Source organism: Sus scrofa, chromosome 15, assembly GCF_054392235.1.
Source record: "Sus scrofa isolate SSC_HxYL_T2T_F1_AM1 chromosome 15, Sscrofa_HxYL_maternal_Yorkshire_Landrace_v2.0, whole genome shotgun sequence".
Classification (NCBI taxonomy): Eukaryota; Metazoa; Chordata; class Mammalia; order Artiodactyla; family Suidae; genus Sus; species Sus scrofa.
The window spans coordinates 103,291,129-103,307,747 of record NC_139397.1 but is presented as its reverse complement, the minus strand read 5'-3'; the positions used below and the strand labels follow the sequence as shown (position 1 = coordinate 103,307,747).

General features: G+C 35.7%; 1 long non-coding RNA gene across 1 annotated transcript in view; it reads right to left on the bottom strand.

Moving 5' to 3' along the window:
* Positions 1-14,412, bottom strand: part of LOC146396032 (uncharacterized) — a 141,809-nt gene extending 127,397 nt beyond the window's left edge. Inside the window, exon 1 of the long non-coding RNA XR_014829445.1 lies at positions 14,235-14,412. This is a non-coding gene — a long non-coding RNA (uncharacterized LOC146396032). The remainder of the gene's footprint in view (positions 1-14,234) is intronic.
* Positions 14,413-16,619: the final 2,207 nt, after the last annotated feature.

The following is a 16,619-nucleotide window of genomic DNA, read 5'->3' as shown; positions in this document are numbered from 1 at the left end:
CACTGGGATCTGGGGTTCTCCATCCCCTCAAGTTTCGAGCTGTATTGTACCTTCCTTGGGTTTTTTGAAATTTGTTGTAGACATCTCGTTGCCCAAGTGGAAGTGAAGGGGGAGAAACCAAAAGTGTATGTCTTTAGAAAAATGCCATTTTTCTCTTCCTACAGTACTTTTAATTGTTTTATAGAGTCACTTCCTATGCTTTCCAGAGTTTCTCTTACCAGGGAATTTACTGGCCAATTTTATAGGTCCTACCTTACATTCTAAGCTTTCTTTGTTAGAATCAGTAAGAACTGGCATTTCAGGATCAAATAACTTTCCTCAGCCAAAGTTCTCATTCCCATAAAGTCATATTGAAAGCCTTCAAATACTACTTTCCCTTTTATTTAAAATATTATCATTACCTATACTATCTGAATAGGGATATAAATGCATAAAGCCACAAATATTTCTCCTGTATTTTCTTTCCTGTCCTTTTGATTTACTAGTCATCTTCCATTACTTTTACTCTTCCTAAGTCAGCTTGTTTTCCTCCATAGGGTATAATTTAACAGCTTGTTTTGGTCCTTTTTTCTACCCTATTCATATATCAATGCCTTCTTGTTCCGGTCAGCAAATCTTCTGCCAAGCATGTTCTTTCCACTCTTCATTAGATGTACTCTTTCTTTTGCCAGGAGCATTAGTTTAGTATCATACATTGTGGTCCAGAAAACTAAATTCTGTTCAGCACCATCTACAGAGCCAGCTGTTCACTTCTCAGTTCCTTCTCTATCTTCCAAAGTCATGACCTTCAATTAGAAGAAATTAAGCCACCACCTGCATTCCCAAGACCTTCAATTTCCTACTCAGGTTTTTAAATACTCTATATACATTCCAGGGTTTCTTCCTCTTTCATTCATTTTTCAACAGTCTTAATTAAAATGTGTACCGGTGTGTAAATATCAAATGCTAAATTACCTCCTATGGATTAATCAATAATGTCTTATTGTCATTTAGTCAGTATCAATAAATATTGATATATTAATCTTTATAATTCATTTTACTTCCTAAAGAGAATCATTTATTGTAATATATGGAGTATAAAATTTGAATCAAAATATATAAAATATTTTACAATTATATTCCTGTTAGAGTTCAGAAGAACTATCTTTTTCAATGTTTTTGAAGTTTTGGGTGTGTTTTTTTAAACACACCCAAAACTAAATCTTTAACATGTTACTCTCTAGTCAGTGACTATCTGCTATATCACTAACTGCATGCCTTTATTCAAGCTATGAATATCTATACGGTTGAGATGAAAGTTCCTATAAAAGAATGAAAAGCAATAAGCCTAACTTGACTGTTACTGAATTAAGCTGAGAATGAGGATCGTTATTCTGTTTTACTTTTTAAGCAAGACCAAACATTTTTTCTACTACTTGAATATGTTTTCAGGGTGGGGGGGAAAGAAGTGGATTTGAAAAACTGTTTAAAAATTACCAAAATCATCTTCAACATGTTTTTGTATTTTTTGGTACTCTCTTGTGTTGCCAGTGTGACACAGAACCATGCAATTTACAAATGGAATTTTGAGTTAAATAGTAGGTTAGAGCTCTTGGGAAAGTTTGCTGCTTATAAAAATACTCTCACTTAATTATTGAACTAGTATATCTTAAACTACAGAAAGCCAAGGGAAAAATCTTAGGTAATAAGATTCTTCTACAGGAGTTACCATGATTTCCTGCATCCAGCGGGTGCTTTCTAAACCCATTATCAGTCAGCACCAAGATCTCATTATCCTTTAAGGTTTAAATATCAAATTCAAGCTCTCTATCCTTGGGGTTTCTTCATAAAATACATCGCACAGAGTTAAATTTGAATTTCATAGAAATATTTAAAAGGAGTATATCCCAGTTGCATAGGACACACATGCTAAAAAGTAATTTACCTGAAATTCTAATTTAAACTTAGTATCTTATATTTTTATTTGCCAAATCTGGCAACACAATATCCCAGAATTATGGGAATTATTTCTAAAGACTCATTTTCCTACAATCAATTGCAATTCTGAATGTAATCCTGGGCTCATAGCACTCATGAATCCAGATGAGGCACCAGTATTGTGTTGTTTGTTGCTTCCTTGTCACTTCATACTCATCCAGAAATTTTTGGATATGTGGATTCTAACCGATAACCAGAGTGGAATAAAGGTTCTGTCTTCCTGGAAGGGGGCCTATGTCTCCATCTCTCCATCCTTCTATCATCCCACATTCATACTGATTGGGGCATCCTTTCCATATACAGAGCCATTCCAATGTTTCCAGGACCCCGTATGATTACACCCTGGTTATACATAATAACCACATGGGAAGCTTGAAAAATGTGACAACTCATCTCCATTCCAAGGTAATTAAATCAAAATTTCTGAGACTAGGGTACCAGCATTGGTTTCGTTACTTACCAGGTGATTCTAATGTGTAGCCAGGTGAAGAACTTTGCTACAGATATAAGTAGAGATAGTCGAATTTAGTTTTGAACTAGAATCACTTGGGGAGCTTTTAAACATTCCCAGAGCCCACACTAGTACATCAGAATATCTGGGGGTGGGACAAAAGCAACAATTTTTTTTTCTTTTTCTTTTTTTTTTTTTTTTTTTTTTTTTTAAGCTCCCCAGGTGATTCCAGCTACAGCTAAGAATCAATACCACATAGGCAGGTAGTGTTTCCACTGGACTCTAAATCTCTCTCATACCACCACCCACAGATAACCTCTTCTTTCTATGCTTTATTGACTCAGACATTACATATCTTACTTAGTTCATTTTCTTTATCATTTCTCTCCTACCACCCACTCACCCTCTCAAAAAATTACTCAGAGTGGCATTTCTATGAGTTGCAGACTTTACTGAAGGTTTGGGGCAAAAGAGTTTAACATTTTGGAAACACATACAAACTTTCATTACACCTTAAAGTTTGTGGTTACCCTGACATCTATTTAATTTAATTTACTTTCTTACTAAAGATAGTTTGACCTATCAAATTCAATTACATTTTCATATAGGGCAGCTTAGCCCTTGTCCACAATGTCTGGCTATACACAAAGAATTTTTAGTTTTATTTTTTCTCCTCTCTTCCCGCCAGTCTCTAAGCATAAAAGGATACCACACCACACCAGACCACACACACACATACACACACACATATAATCATAAAAGATGCCATTAACACCCCTATCACCAGTACTACACACACACCTACCCCTAAGAAGGCTGAGATGTTAATCAACTTGAACTTTAAGTGATATTTTTTTCTTCAGGTACATACATAACTGTTGTGGGAATGAATGTAATTATAAACTGTGGTAATGAGAATCCTCCACTGAATTCTCTAATTTCAAGGCAGATTTTTAAACACTTGGTTACAAAAAGTCAAAGGATGTACAAGCTCAGATTTCCTAGGTGGTAAACTTCTGTACAGCAAAAGCTAGAAAATTAGTCAATACAACTGAAAATAAAATTCTTCAACTATTATCTCCAACTTATTTCTGGACCACTCAATTTGAGCCTGTTAAGTATCTTTTCAGTAGTGTTTGTTTCTTTATCGTTTGTGGTTTTAATGTTGTCTGTATATTTGTTTTGCCTACTCAAGCCTCAGATTGACCATTTCTTTCTCATCATCCCAATTTCCTACTCATTTCCTATTCATTCCCAAATTACTTCCTAACTGCTCACTTCTAAATACAAACTATTTTTAAACTGAATGAATGCTTTAGTGATAAAACTTGGGGCAAAAAGGTTATTGCATTTTCATGTTAAATTTTGAAGAGGGATATTGTTATTTAATGAGATCACAGTAATAGCTACAAATTGTAATCTATTAATTATCCTGCCTAATGCCTAAGCAACCAAACTTCAATGGCATATAGTGTTTATTCTCATAAACATGCAGCAGCTGGGGTTTGGCTCCCAAAGGCTAGGATTCGCTGGGATTGGCACTAGGTTGCACAGTGTGTTCAGGTGTGCTCTGCCAATAGCTAATAAGGCAAATTCCTCTGGTGATAAAATATAGGCGTGAAAGAGCCAACCTTTTTCTCATATTCCATCCACTAACATCCCATTGGCCAAAGCATATCACATCATCAAGTCCAAAGTCAAGAAACAATGAAGTATACACTACCCATCATAAGGCTATAATAGATAGTTAATACTACTACTTAAAACAACTCAAATTTACCACACCATTCTAGATACATTCATTTCTTGGAACATAGGTGATATGCTAATATTTTCCCCACATAACAAAGCTCAGTGGGAACCTCACTCTTTCTCTATCCTCTCCCTCACATCTTATTCTTCTTCTGAAGTGGAAGATCTCAAGTATGAAAGGCAGTAGAGTATGTTATTAAGTAGTATGAGCTCTGTTGTCTAAGTTTTAACCCTTCCTCAATGATATAGATGTATAACCTTAGGCAACTTAATCTTTCTGTATGTTGATTTCCTCATATGTAAAACAAGGATAATACCACCTACCTCATAGGGTTGTTGTCAAGATTAGACAAAACAATCCATGAGAAGCACTACTAGCAAACAGCAAGTACTCAAGAATTAGTTACTTAATGGAAGGAGAATGCAATTATAAATAGACTTGGATCAAAATTAAATGTTTTCATCTCCCCCCACTTTATTCCTTGGAGCATCTTTCTTCCAAGTTAATATGTATCCTTTTTCTTCCTGAATTGGTACTCTGGTAAAACTGACCCCATCCCAAAGGAAGCTCCATTCCTGGAAAGCTCCACCTGGAGAAAGGAAGTTGCAGGGCTTCTTAAGCTGGAGACATTGTCCTAAAAATATAAAAGTTCCTTTCTTTCACCATCCTTTCTCTAATTGAGTCGGAAAAATATTCTCCAAACAATTTCTCTATAGAATGAGAGCCTTAGTGTGAGCACTTACTTGGGGTCAAAAATTCTGCTAAACATTTTGCATGTATTATCTTATTCAATCTTCCATATACACTTGGAGATGGATTATGTTATCACTATGTACAAATGAAGAAAATTTTAACTTGCCTAAGAATTAACAGCTGGCATGTGGCCAAAATTTAATTTAAAATAGATCTGACTCCATAGTCTGAAATAGCAACTTTAGGAGTCCTTCAAAATTCTTAGAATATGGCATATAAATATATATTCTGAAAGTAAATACAAAATAAGTATGAGATAATACTTTGCATGTAGTCTGAATATGAAGAAAAAAATACTTTTTGGCAATTCGATGGTTGACACTTTTTTGTACTTAACAAGGATCTAGAACTTACCCAAAGGAAAGTCAATCATGCAATGTAATTGTATCCCAATTGAGTCCTTCTTAGGAGTGTCACTGGTAAGAATAGGTTTGCAAACCCCTTATGGAGTCAAATTCTACATTTTAGAGAGGCAACTAGTAAGGCCAAGATATGTAATAACCCATCTAGTATCACTCAGCTAGTAGTAACATGAGATTAAAATTCAGTTCTCATATTTAAGATTAGTACTCTCGATTACAATTAAATACTTAATTATGAAAAGATGCTTCCCCCCCCCCAAAAAAGTACTCATTCCTTCAATAAACAACTAATGCTGGGACACTTTCTATATCAAATCAGCTAAGAGTGTTTTCCTGTTCCTTGCTCAACCTAGAGAATATCTTCAAGATAATATGATGACATCCATGGCTACTGTGGATGGCCACACAGGTTTGCATAGCAGAAGGTGATGGGGGCCTTAACTATATTCAATATAATTTGAGTGGCACCCCCCAGAGTCATGCAACATGGTGATCCAAATGACAAGCCACTCATTTGGTAAAAACTCAGATTACAGAAAATGAGTGCTCTGATATTCCCCCCATCCATTCCATGAAATTTTTATCATATTTGGAAAGGGGACAGATAGTGTATTTTCCTGGAGCATTTTCCAGATTGAATTCACACACTACAATAAGCCTCCATAAAAAAATCTGAAAATCTCATGCTATAAAAATGCAGGACAATGGCTCAGCTCCTGTTATCTTTTTTAGCTGGAGAGTAGATGCAAGTTCTTAGAGTCTGTCACAGATAATGGCAATTTCATATTTGCTCTGCTAAGGTACTCATAACATCCATCCAGTTTCAAAAGACTATGAAATCTTGTTACTTTTAGGTGTATATTTTGCATTTTTACCCATTTGTAGGGTCTTCCAGCTATATGAGAGTGATACTACAGTCTATATGAAACAAAAAACTATCATCTTAAAATAGACTATAATATTGCACCTTATTAAAAACTACAAGTGCATTTTCTCCTAGAGACCATGACTTACAATAATGACTGTTATCAATATGCAATTACTTCTGTTACCTTGGAACATATTGACATTCATTTATTTAAAGATAATGTAACACATTTCAACCCATTGAGATAATCTGTGAATATGATTAAACATAGATGCCCATCTTATGCTAAGGGATAAAATAAAAATTGTAATCAGAGCTTTTACACTTCTAAAAATAGCTCATATTCAATTGAGAAAATTGCATTATGGCTTATTTCAAACACAATTGCAAATGATTATAAGGAAACAAAATCACAACTTGGATAACTGCTATGCGAGAACATTCATTCTACCCTATAATGGGACATTGGAACTAGACTAACAGGGCAAGTGCTTCAATAAAAGCATCATTGACTGTTCAAGAGCAATTGTCCATTTATCTCCATTATACTAGATGGGTACAGAGAAATGGTCAAGCGGTATCTAAGGTATATTATTGAGAACATAATTGAAGATGATGTCATGGGCTAAGCTCTTTTAATATTAACTAAAGAATTCATTTGGTTGAAGTTTGAAAATATGACTTAAAGATTCATTTTTATATCAGGATTTTCTCTTTTTAATGCTGTAATTCATAAAGCAGTCTACTGTTTTAGATGATTAACATTCAGAGATTTTATCTGAGAAGCAAAACAAAATTGGGGATTAAAATACACAAAAAAATGCTATTAAAAACCTCATTTTCATGTAACTTGTAGTTTTTTTTAAATACCTTAAAACACTTTGAAAATGTCACCAGAAACACAACATCACTCATTAAAAATAAGTAAAAATTTCTCTTACAAATGGCTCTAATTAGTGGTCCTCCTGGAACTTAAGAACAAAGCCCTGTCTTTATTCCATGCTGCCCACAATGTTTTCTTCTCTCAACATTATTGTTCTTTATCACGAGCGCATTTGGGCTCCCTTGTGTGAAAATACCAATCCTTATAGGCAGTGTTTTTTACACCAGCAATAATTAGGATGCTTCACTGATGAATCAAACAAGCCATTTTTCAGATAAACTCCAAAGTTGTTTTGCTAGAGTATTGAAAAACTATCTCATCTTCATTAATAGTTTGGAAGGTATTCATATGTGGTAGTCATTCCAAATGATACTTTAGGGTAGCAGTGAAAGGAGAGAAGTTATAAGGTAGCATGTGAGTTCTATTCAAGTTTCACCATCAGAAAACTCATCTCCTCCAAAATTCACAACTTTACTAAGAAAGAATGACTCAGACTCACAGGAGTAGATTTAGTTATCTACTTCTCCAGTCATTTTTGTCCCTTATCAGTATTTTGATTAAAAAACCAATATTACGTGAAAATTTTTGAAGAGCTTAAAATTCAGGGTTTATGCGGAATAACATATTCTTTCATTTTTTTAAAATGATGCTTCTGATTTCAAGGGATCCAAAATTAAGGGATCACCAACTCCAGTCTAACTTCTGCACATGCATTAGAAGGTGGAGGATAAAAGTGCTATCTAACCAGTCCTCTTTCACCAGGCTATTTAATGGCATCTCTATGTCATAGAAAATGTGAATTGGTATTCTCCATTACCATTCCGCCCTTCTGGCTGGAGCTGTGGAAACTGAACTTCCTGAATTCTCTTGAAGCTATGTTCTTGGTATAAGTTAGAATGTGTGAGATATGGAAGCCAGAAGTGATATAAGAGTTCTCTGCCTTCCCCTTCAGCTCTTTCTTCTAGGGAGCAAATTTAGAACTGTCCAGTTTTCCAGTATCCTTTCTCCATCCTAGGGCATTAGAAACCATTGTAGCTGCAACATCTACTATCAGTTCTGGTGTCTTATCCCTGGATGACAGCTGCAGGGTATGTCTTGAAACCTCGATACAAGTGGATGTCTTAAAGGTAGAAATCCTCCTAGGGAGTCATTACTGGAAGCTCAGGTCTGCTTTTTGTTAACATCTAATTCTCTGTATTAAATCACTTCCTACTTAAAATCATGCATCATTTCTTCACTGACCCCTCCTTGATGCCCTGCCTGTTCTTCCAAATGAAGAGCCAGGTCACCTCAGGGGAGACTAGGCTGGCAACAAGTTTGCTCTTTCAGGAAAGAAAAAAAAAAAAAAAAAACTATGTGTATGTGTATAGCAGAATTTTACTTATGTATGTTTATAATACTTTTATACATAAATGTACAGATTTTTAAATACACACATTATAAGTTACAGAGAGAATGGAAGGGGTAATTGGTTACACTGGGTAAAACTTCTGGATCTTTCAAGAAAGAAGAAAGGAAATTAGGAATTCATACAATTCAAAAGGGAGAAATAGTGAATGATTAATTTTTAAAAGTCCTAATGTATTGCTAGACTGCTACTTATAGCCTGTTTTAACTTTTTTTTCTTCCTAAGAGTTATATTTACATTTATATTAATATGCTTTTGTTTCCTCACAGCTTCATTAAAAGCAAAGGCAAAATAGTCACATTCACCAAAACTGAGACAAATGACTTACCTAAGGGTAAAGTCAAATAGGAGCCACCCCTGCTCTCATCCCAGAGCTCAACACTGAGCCAGGGTAGGGAGGCCTGCCTTCATAGACCAGCCCTGACCTCTGCTTCCTGTCATCTGATCCCCGAAATATGTACCTGATGATCACATCAACATCGATGCCCAGGTTCTCCATACATTCCCACTAACAAAAACTAGAAACTATTTAAGGTTATTTAAAAATACCTAGGAATGTTCATGATCCAGAAAATAATTTAAAATGAGCAATACTCTGATTTTCTTCATTGTAAGAGTGTCTGCTCCCCAAAGGTAGTACAACTAACAAAAAGAAAATAAAAGCTGAAAAATGTTTTTTCACCCTTAATTTGAAATCTAGCTCTCCATAAATTTGATTCTAGAAAGGTTAAATAGTTCAAACTATGTAGGCTGGATTTTATTTATCCCTGGAAGATCTGTCTCAGTGTCTGTGTGTCTCCGAATTTCTGCCTTTTTTTCCATCTCTGCTTCTCTTTCCTTTGTATCTTTCTACTGCTGCTTTTCAGCTCTTCTCCCCAACTCCATTTTCTTCCTTTCTCCTTCTCACTTTTTTCTCCTTCATAACTAGCCATTGTATAAAATTGAAACCGCTATTTCTTGCTGTAATTAGTTTTAGTCTCTAAGAGTAGGATTGAAATGTTTTTGTAAATTTCACTAAAAATAATGACTTTTCTATGTATAAGAAACGCAATAAAAATTTTCCCACCATTTCTCAAAACTGTTGTTTGTAATATCCATATTGTGACCTTACTTGCACTTGGAATCACTCCTAATTTTAAAGGACTTTTTTAAAAAGTAATTCTTACATTTAGAATATGAAAATTATATTTAGTGTTGGCGGTAAGATTTAACAACTGATTTTTTCCTTCCTCACTTCATATTTTTGCAGTGTATTCTAAAGGGGAGAAACTTATATATAAGTAAGTATAAGTGATTAAAATTCCAGTTTCTCAATATGCTATAAGGATAACTGACACACATAAGTAGAAAACTTTTAAAGCTTAGGGCAACATCAGTATTCTTTTAATAGATGCCTTTTCTTTATGAAAAGAAAGATGTACTCATGAATATACTGCATACACATTATATTAACACAGCTTTGTTTGCAACTCATTCAGTTTAATAAGAACTAGACAATAGAAAACAAAACCAGAAAATGTTTTGTAGGAGGAAAGGTGGCTGTTCTAAAAAGTCTAGCCTTATCTTTTCCTTGCGTCCATCTGAGGCTTCAGCTCACCTTTTATTGCTCTATAATTACTTTGATCTACTGGGTTTTATAAAATTAAACACTTTTTAATAGCCATGCCATATTCCTTTCAGTTTAATTTCAGCCTATACTGGTCAAATTCTGTCTCCTCTTTTTATCACACAACACTTGCTATGGAACGTGTTCAGATTCAACCCGGCAGAGGTAATTGCCAGCCAACACAGCTGCACCTGAACCTTATCAGTAACAAAGCAAGCACTCCAGCAAAATTGCTCCCAACTATGTGTCTGGATACCCTGGTAAAAATTTCTGTTCTCAATGACCTTGAGCAAGCACATCAACTCTCTGGTTCTGACTTTCCTCACCTGGAAAACAAGGATTTTGGCTTGAAGTATATAGGATTCCTTGAAGCAAAACACTTTATCATTAAGATTTATTTTCCAAATGTCAGATATACTCTACTAACTGAAGTGACACACTCTGTAAAGGTGCAAGTGGCTATTGTAACAAGTATAACCCAAACAAGCCAATACCTATGGAGAAAACAAACAGGATCCAACCATGGTGTTTGATGCCATGAAAGATAATTTAAAAAGTTCCTATCCTTGAGAAGGGTAAATCAAATTAAGATCACAAGGCATTAAATACATAAAGCAAGATTCCAAAGGACAGATTGGCAAGCACAGATCACAGGTGATAAAATGGCAGGAAACAGTGCCAAGAAGAAGCATGAAATGTCAGGAAGATCTAATCAGGAAGGATTTCCTGGCATATCTGTGTTCTGAGCCATTGGATATAAGGTTTTTGTATTCAGAAAGGCAGGTACCGTATGTGGGGCTCAGGAGCAATGTGTAAAAGTACAGAGGCAAGAGAAAATATTTAAAGGACAATAGTGGAGTCATTATACACAGAGGTTTATTCCCCTGCAGAAATATTTCCTTCAGCACATGTGAGATAAAGTGACTATAGTAAGCTCATCCAGTTCATTTATGCTGAGATGACATCAGCAGGAGAGACCAGCTGGCTGGAGTGTCCCTGCAGCCCTGATTCTCAGGCTCACTACAGCCATGGGTTTATACCTTCATGATATTAGGTGACATGATCCAACATCTCTCAAACACTTCCCCAGAACTTATCAGGAGCTATTAATTAGACCATATGCTGTTCTGCCCCCAATTACTGTTAACTTTCTTTACGTGTAACTTCTCTTAATAGCATTACCATGAGGAGGAGACCCCTAACCAAATATCTGAGAGTGACATCAACAAAAGTCACTCAGCCAAATCCTCTCCATTTAATGGAATTCCTACTGCTGTGCTTGCTTGCCTCACCTCACTTCTGTGGAGTCAAGAATATAAACCCTCTAAAATTTTCAAGAGAGTTTTTTTTTTTAATTTTTCCAAAAGTGTTCATTGGATTCATTGAGTTAGCCCATTCTGCTTTTACTTGTCATAACTAAAACATTTTTCTCCTCTAATAAAATGTACTACTTTTTGATAATACTATCCAATGAAGAGATAGGTTCAAATGAAGACCATGAACATTTGGCGGATACTTTCGTCATTATGAAATACATAAACAAGTAATAGGTGCTGATAAGTGAACTGATGGAGGCAAGTGATAAGCCATTTCATCTTCTAGATATAAAATAAGAAAGATCAACTTAGGCTGGATTGATGGCATGAAAATAAGAAGACATAAATCTAAGACAAGTACATGAACAAATATTGAAGGTACTTGATGATGCACTGAAATTACAGGTAGGAATAAAGACACGTAAAGAGTTACAACACTAAAAAACTGAGAATGGTCAAGGCATATAAGGTAAGAAGACAACAATTAGGGAAGCAGAATTGGAATGGGCAGGAATTCAACATCCATCCATTCTTTCTAAAATTTGAGAAATGCCAGGCATTGTGCTGGGAGGTCAGATTTTAGGGATGTCATTGTTGCCAAGACAAACCTTATCCATTTATTCACTGAATTTACAAACTAACAACATATGACTCTCAGTAATCGGTTTTTGTTTGAAGTTCTGTATTAGGGAAGTTCAGGCTGTTATGGAACAGGGGACTCAAGCAGTTTAATATTTAAGGGAAGACATGAAAGGTAAATAGAAGAGTTGGGAAGTACAATGCATTCAAATGAGATCCATTTCCAGGGTAGTACTTCATTTTGAGGTATTCATGAGAAATCCAATTATTTTCAAACAACTCTGTGCCAGATGCTTTACATATGGTGCTTTATGCAAATCACATAACAACCCTATATGGTAATTATTATTCCATTTCTAAACCTGAAAACCTCAAACACACTAAACTGACCATAGTGGCAAAGCACGAAAGTACCAAAGCTGGAATTTGCCCCAGTGGGCTGCCTGAGAGGCCCTGCTTTAGTACCTTACATGTTTCTTTTTCACTCTGAAAGAATTTATGTGTATATTCACTCCCTTTGGCACTAGCTCCACTCTGAATAAACCCAATTGTTCTTCTTTTTGACAGCTCTTAAAATATTTAGAAACACAATTATGCTCACCAACCCAGCTTTCAAGTTTTCACCACACTGTAGGGATATGTATGTTTGCATATTCTAATCACAAGAACGATTACCTTACCCACCACCTTGTGGCATGTTTATTCTTGTTGACAAGGCAGTAACACATATTATATTGAGACAAGATCTGATTTCTGTTATGAACCGCATATATTTATCTCAGCACTCTGTCCCATACTCTCGTACATTCCACACCTCCTGTCAATCTCCTTTGACCTACATTTCTTCTTTTTCAGCTGCCCCTGTGGCATATGGAAGTTCCTGGGCCAGGGGTCGAACCTGATCCAGAGCTGCAACCTATGCCATAGCTGTAGCAATGCTGAATCTTTAACACACTGAGCTGGGCCAGGGATTGAACCTGTGCCACTTCTGAGATAAAGCCAGATCATTAACACTGCACCACAGCAGGAACTCCACTTCTCTTTGAGGTCCCCTGTTATTTTTCACAGTCCCAGTGCACTCTGACACTAATTATCAATAAGTGTTTGTCACGACCTCCTCTGCCTGTTCCTTTTAGCCCTTTGCCTAAATCTTTCATCTCTATACCTGACAGTTTTTAAAATTTTATTTGCCTTACTAAGCTTCTCCATTTGCTATTTCTCTTATTCATTATCTACCTTAAAGTTATGCCCCTTTCCTGGGTTAAACTCCTACAGAGTTTTCTGTGCCACAGCTAAAGCATTTATTTCAGAGTGCTTTTAGCTGCATTTCTAATTAAAAGCTTCAAGTAAAAGCTTGACTGAAAACAGGTGAGCCTGTACTTAAGAACACCTGTTTTAAGACTTGAGCTTCAAATGGAAAGAGACCCCTTTTTACATTTTTTAAAAAACATGTACATCAGACTTTTTTTTTCCTGTGTCTGATACCTAAGCATTGTAGGTCTGAATTAATAAAGCACATAAGTGAATATATTTAGGGAATTTAAGGAAATTTGTCAAAAGCCTCTGTGACAAGTAGGTGTTTTATGATTTCTAAACATTGATTTCAAAACCACTTTCAGCTTGCAAAGTCAGGGGCCTATTTCATCCCACTGTACATTAAATCCCATTAACATTAATGGCAAAACATAATGAGCCTCATGATATGTGTGTGGGTGCAGAAGACTTTCAAACTGAGAGATGCCATAATTGTTCTGCTTCCTTTAAACTAGCAAAATCTACTAAATGGCTACACAAGTTAATGTTCCCATATGTTACATGCAATATCACCAGAAGCAGTTTTCTTACTAGAGTCACCATTAATCAAGAGCTGCTATACGCTATAACATTTACAAGAAGCTGAAGTGTTTCTTAGTAGTTTTCACACAGAAAACACACACAGACTTCATAGCCCTTCTGAGAGAGGGAGTTCTGACACTAGAAAATTCTTAGGACATAGGTATAGTTATAATTCCATGACTGTAGTTTTCAACAGAAGTGAAAACCACAGGCAAGAGAGAGCATGGGCACTTGAAAACCAACTGAGAATCACTCTTGCATCTGTTTCTTCTAAATTTCTCTCCCTGGTCATTTCTGAATCTTTTCCTCAACTTAAAATTTTACCTCATATGTGTGGTGTAATAAGAGAGGCCTGCAACTCCTCTCCCTCTGAATACATCTCATCCCTGGAAGGCCAGGATAAGTAGAGGAGAATCCTTTTGCCCTTTCTGGGTGTTCCTACCTTGTTACATGAAGAGATGATTCTTCTTTTCCAAAAGTAGCTTAGATCCTCAAACCTTCTTTCCACACCATTCACTCTTCCCCTCCAAAGAGGTTGTCTCATAAAACCAAGCAACAAGGAGAAGGGTCACTGGCCACACACAGCATGGGCTCCCTTCTCACCTTCTGCGCTGTGGAATGTGTAGCTGCTCCTCCCACTCCTGTTATTCAGGAGTGAGTACACCTGAGTCAACAATGCCAATTTACAAAGTGAGGCCCATGTACCAGCAGCATAAGCAGCACCTGTAAACTTGTTAAAAACATTGTGTCCTGCTGCATCCCAGGCCTAGTGAATCCAAAACCCTGGAGTTGGGACCCAGGAATCTGTGTTTTCACAAGCTCTCTAAGGGATCCTAATGCATAGCTAAAGTTTAAGTACTGTTCTAGAGCAGTGCTTCTAGAACAGGCACATGAATAACCTGGGAATATTGTTAACCTTCTGAGATGGAACTCTAAATTCTGCATGTCCAACAAGGTATCAGGGAACTCTAATGCCAACTCTAATGGGTAATGTAATATAACTTAGTTGAGTTTCCTCTGTGGCAGTGGGTCCTTGGACTACTCACTTTTTCAGCTTTCACTGAACATTGGAGTCACCTGCAGAGCTTAAACACCATGAATGAATGAACCCCACCCACCAGATATTCCAATTTAATTAGTATGGTGCGCAGCCCGGGCATCTGGGCCAATTGCAATTACAGATACAATTGATATTTCAGTATCTATGTCAATTTTTCATTAGTTCTAAACTCATAAAGAGAATAATAGGGTTGGCACCTTAAATCCCAACTGGGAAGTGCACTGGGAAGAAGTTAATAGCATAATCTGACCCTTCTGCAGTCCCTGAAGAGAAATGCTGTTTTTGCTAATTCATTTGACCATTACTGTTCTTTCCACAGTGTGTTAAGATGTAAGACTTGAAATATCAAGATTAGGAAATAAACCTAGGACAAAGGGAGCAAATAAATTTATCAGTTTTCTTTTTTTTTTTTTTTTTAAGGAGGAGACAACACTCATGATTTTTCAGGCTCATCAATGTGAAAGACTAGAGAAGAGAATTGGGCCAACTCTAATGGGTAACATAATATAGATTAGTTGAGTTTCTGCTATGGCAGCTAGCCCTGAGGACATCACAAGAAGAGAAAATAGCAAGATGGTCACAGAATTGGAAGTTTTTATCTTCTTCTTGAAGACATGTCTAAGAATTAACATCTACTGAGAACAGATCCAATAAATATTTGTCAAATGCCTACTTTTTGGTAGACACTGGGGATAAAACAATGAACAAGGGGAATTTTACTTACATATTGGTAGTCTAGGGATACCTGCAGACCTGCTCCATAGAAAAACAACCATAATGGTGAAAATTATGTTTAAAAAAATCCTAAACCTCTGAAAATTTTCCTAAGGACATAGGGAAAATGAAGAAACATGAATTCAAGAAAACCCACTAAAACTCAATAAGAACAGCAAGAGCCTATGACATTTGAACTAATACCCATTTCCTATAAACAAATTTATATAAATAAATTATATAACTTAGATTTAATGAGGAAATTCCTAGTAAGATGCAAACTACAAAAACTGACCCAAGATAAAATAGAAAATCTGACTAGACTCATAACAATAGATTGAATAAGAGGTTAAAAGAAAAACTACCTACAAACAAAATCCTTCATAGGTAAATTCTACCAAACATTTAAAGAATTAATACTAATAATTTACAAGATTTTCCAAAACACTGAAAGGGAGCCACTTCACAACTCATTCCATAAGGTATTACACTGATATTGAAATGAAACAAAGATATCACAAAAAAAGAAAACTACAAATCAATAACATTAGTATAAATGCAAAAATCCTCAACAAAATACTAGAAAGCCAAATTCAGCAACATATAAAAAAGATTATATACCATGACTAAGTGAGGAATTAAAGGCAGATTTTATGTTCAAATATCAATTAGTGTTATACACTTTATCAGTAGAATAAAAGACAAAATCCACATGATCATTCAATAGACTCAGAAAAAGCATTTGGCAAAATCCAACACACCTTCATGATAAAAATTTTTAACACAATAACCTAAAAGAGAACTTTCTCAACCTGATAAAGGGTATCCATTTGATGCAATCCCTGTCAGAATAATCAACTTTTTGCAGAAATTGATAATCTGATTCCGAAATTCATACAGAAAAGCAAGGGACCCAGAAGAACCAAAAAAATCTGAAAAAAGAACAAAGTTGAAGCACAAAAACTTAAGTTTCAAAACTTACTATAAAAAAACTACAGTAATCAAGGTAACGTGGTACTGGCATAAAGTCAGACATATGACCAACAGAACAGA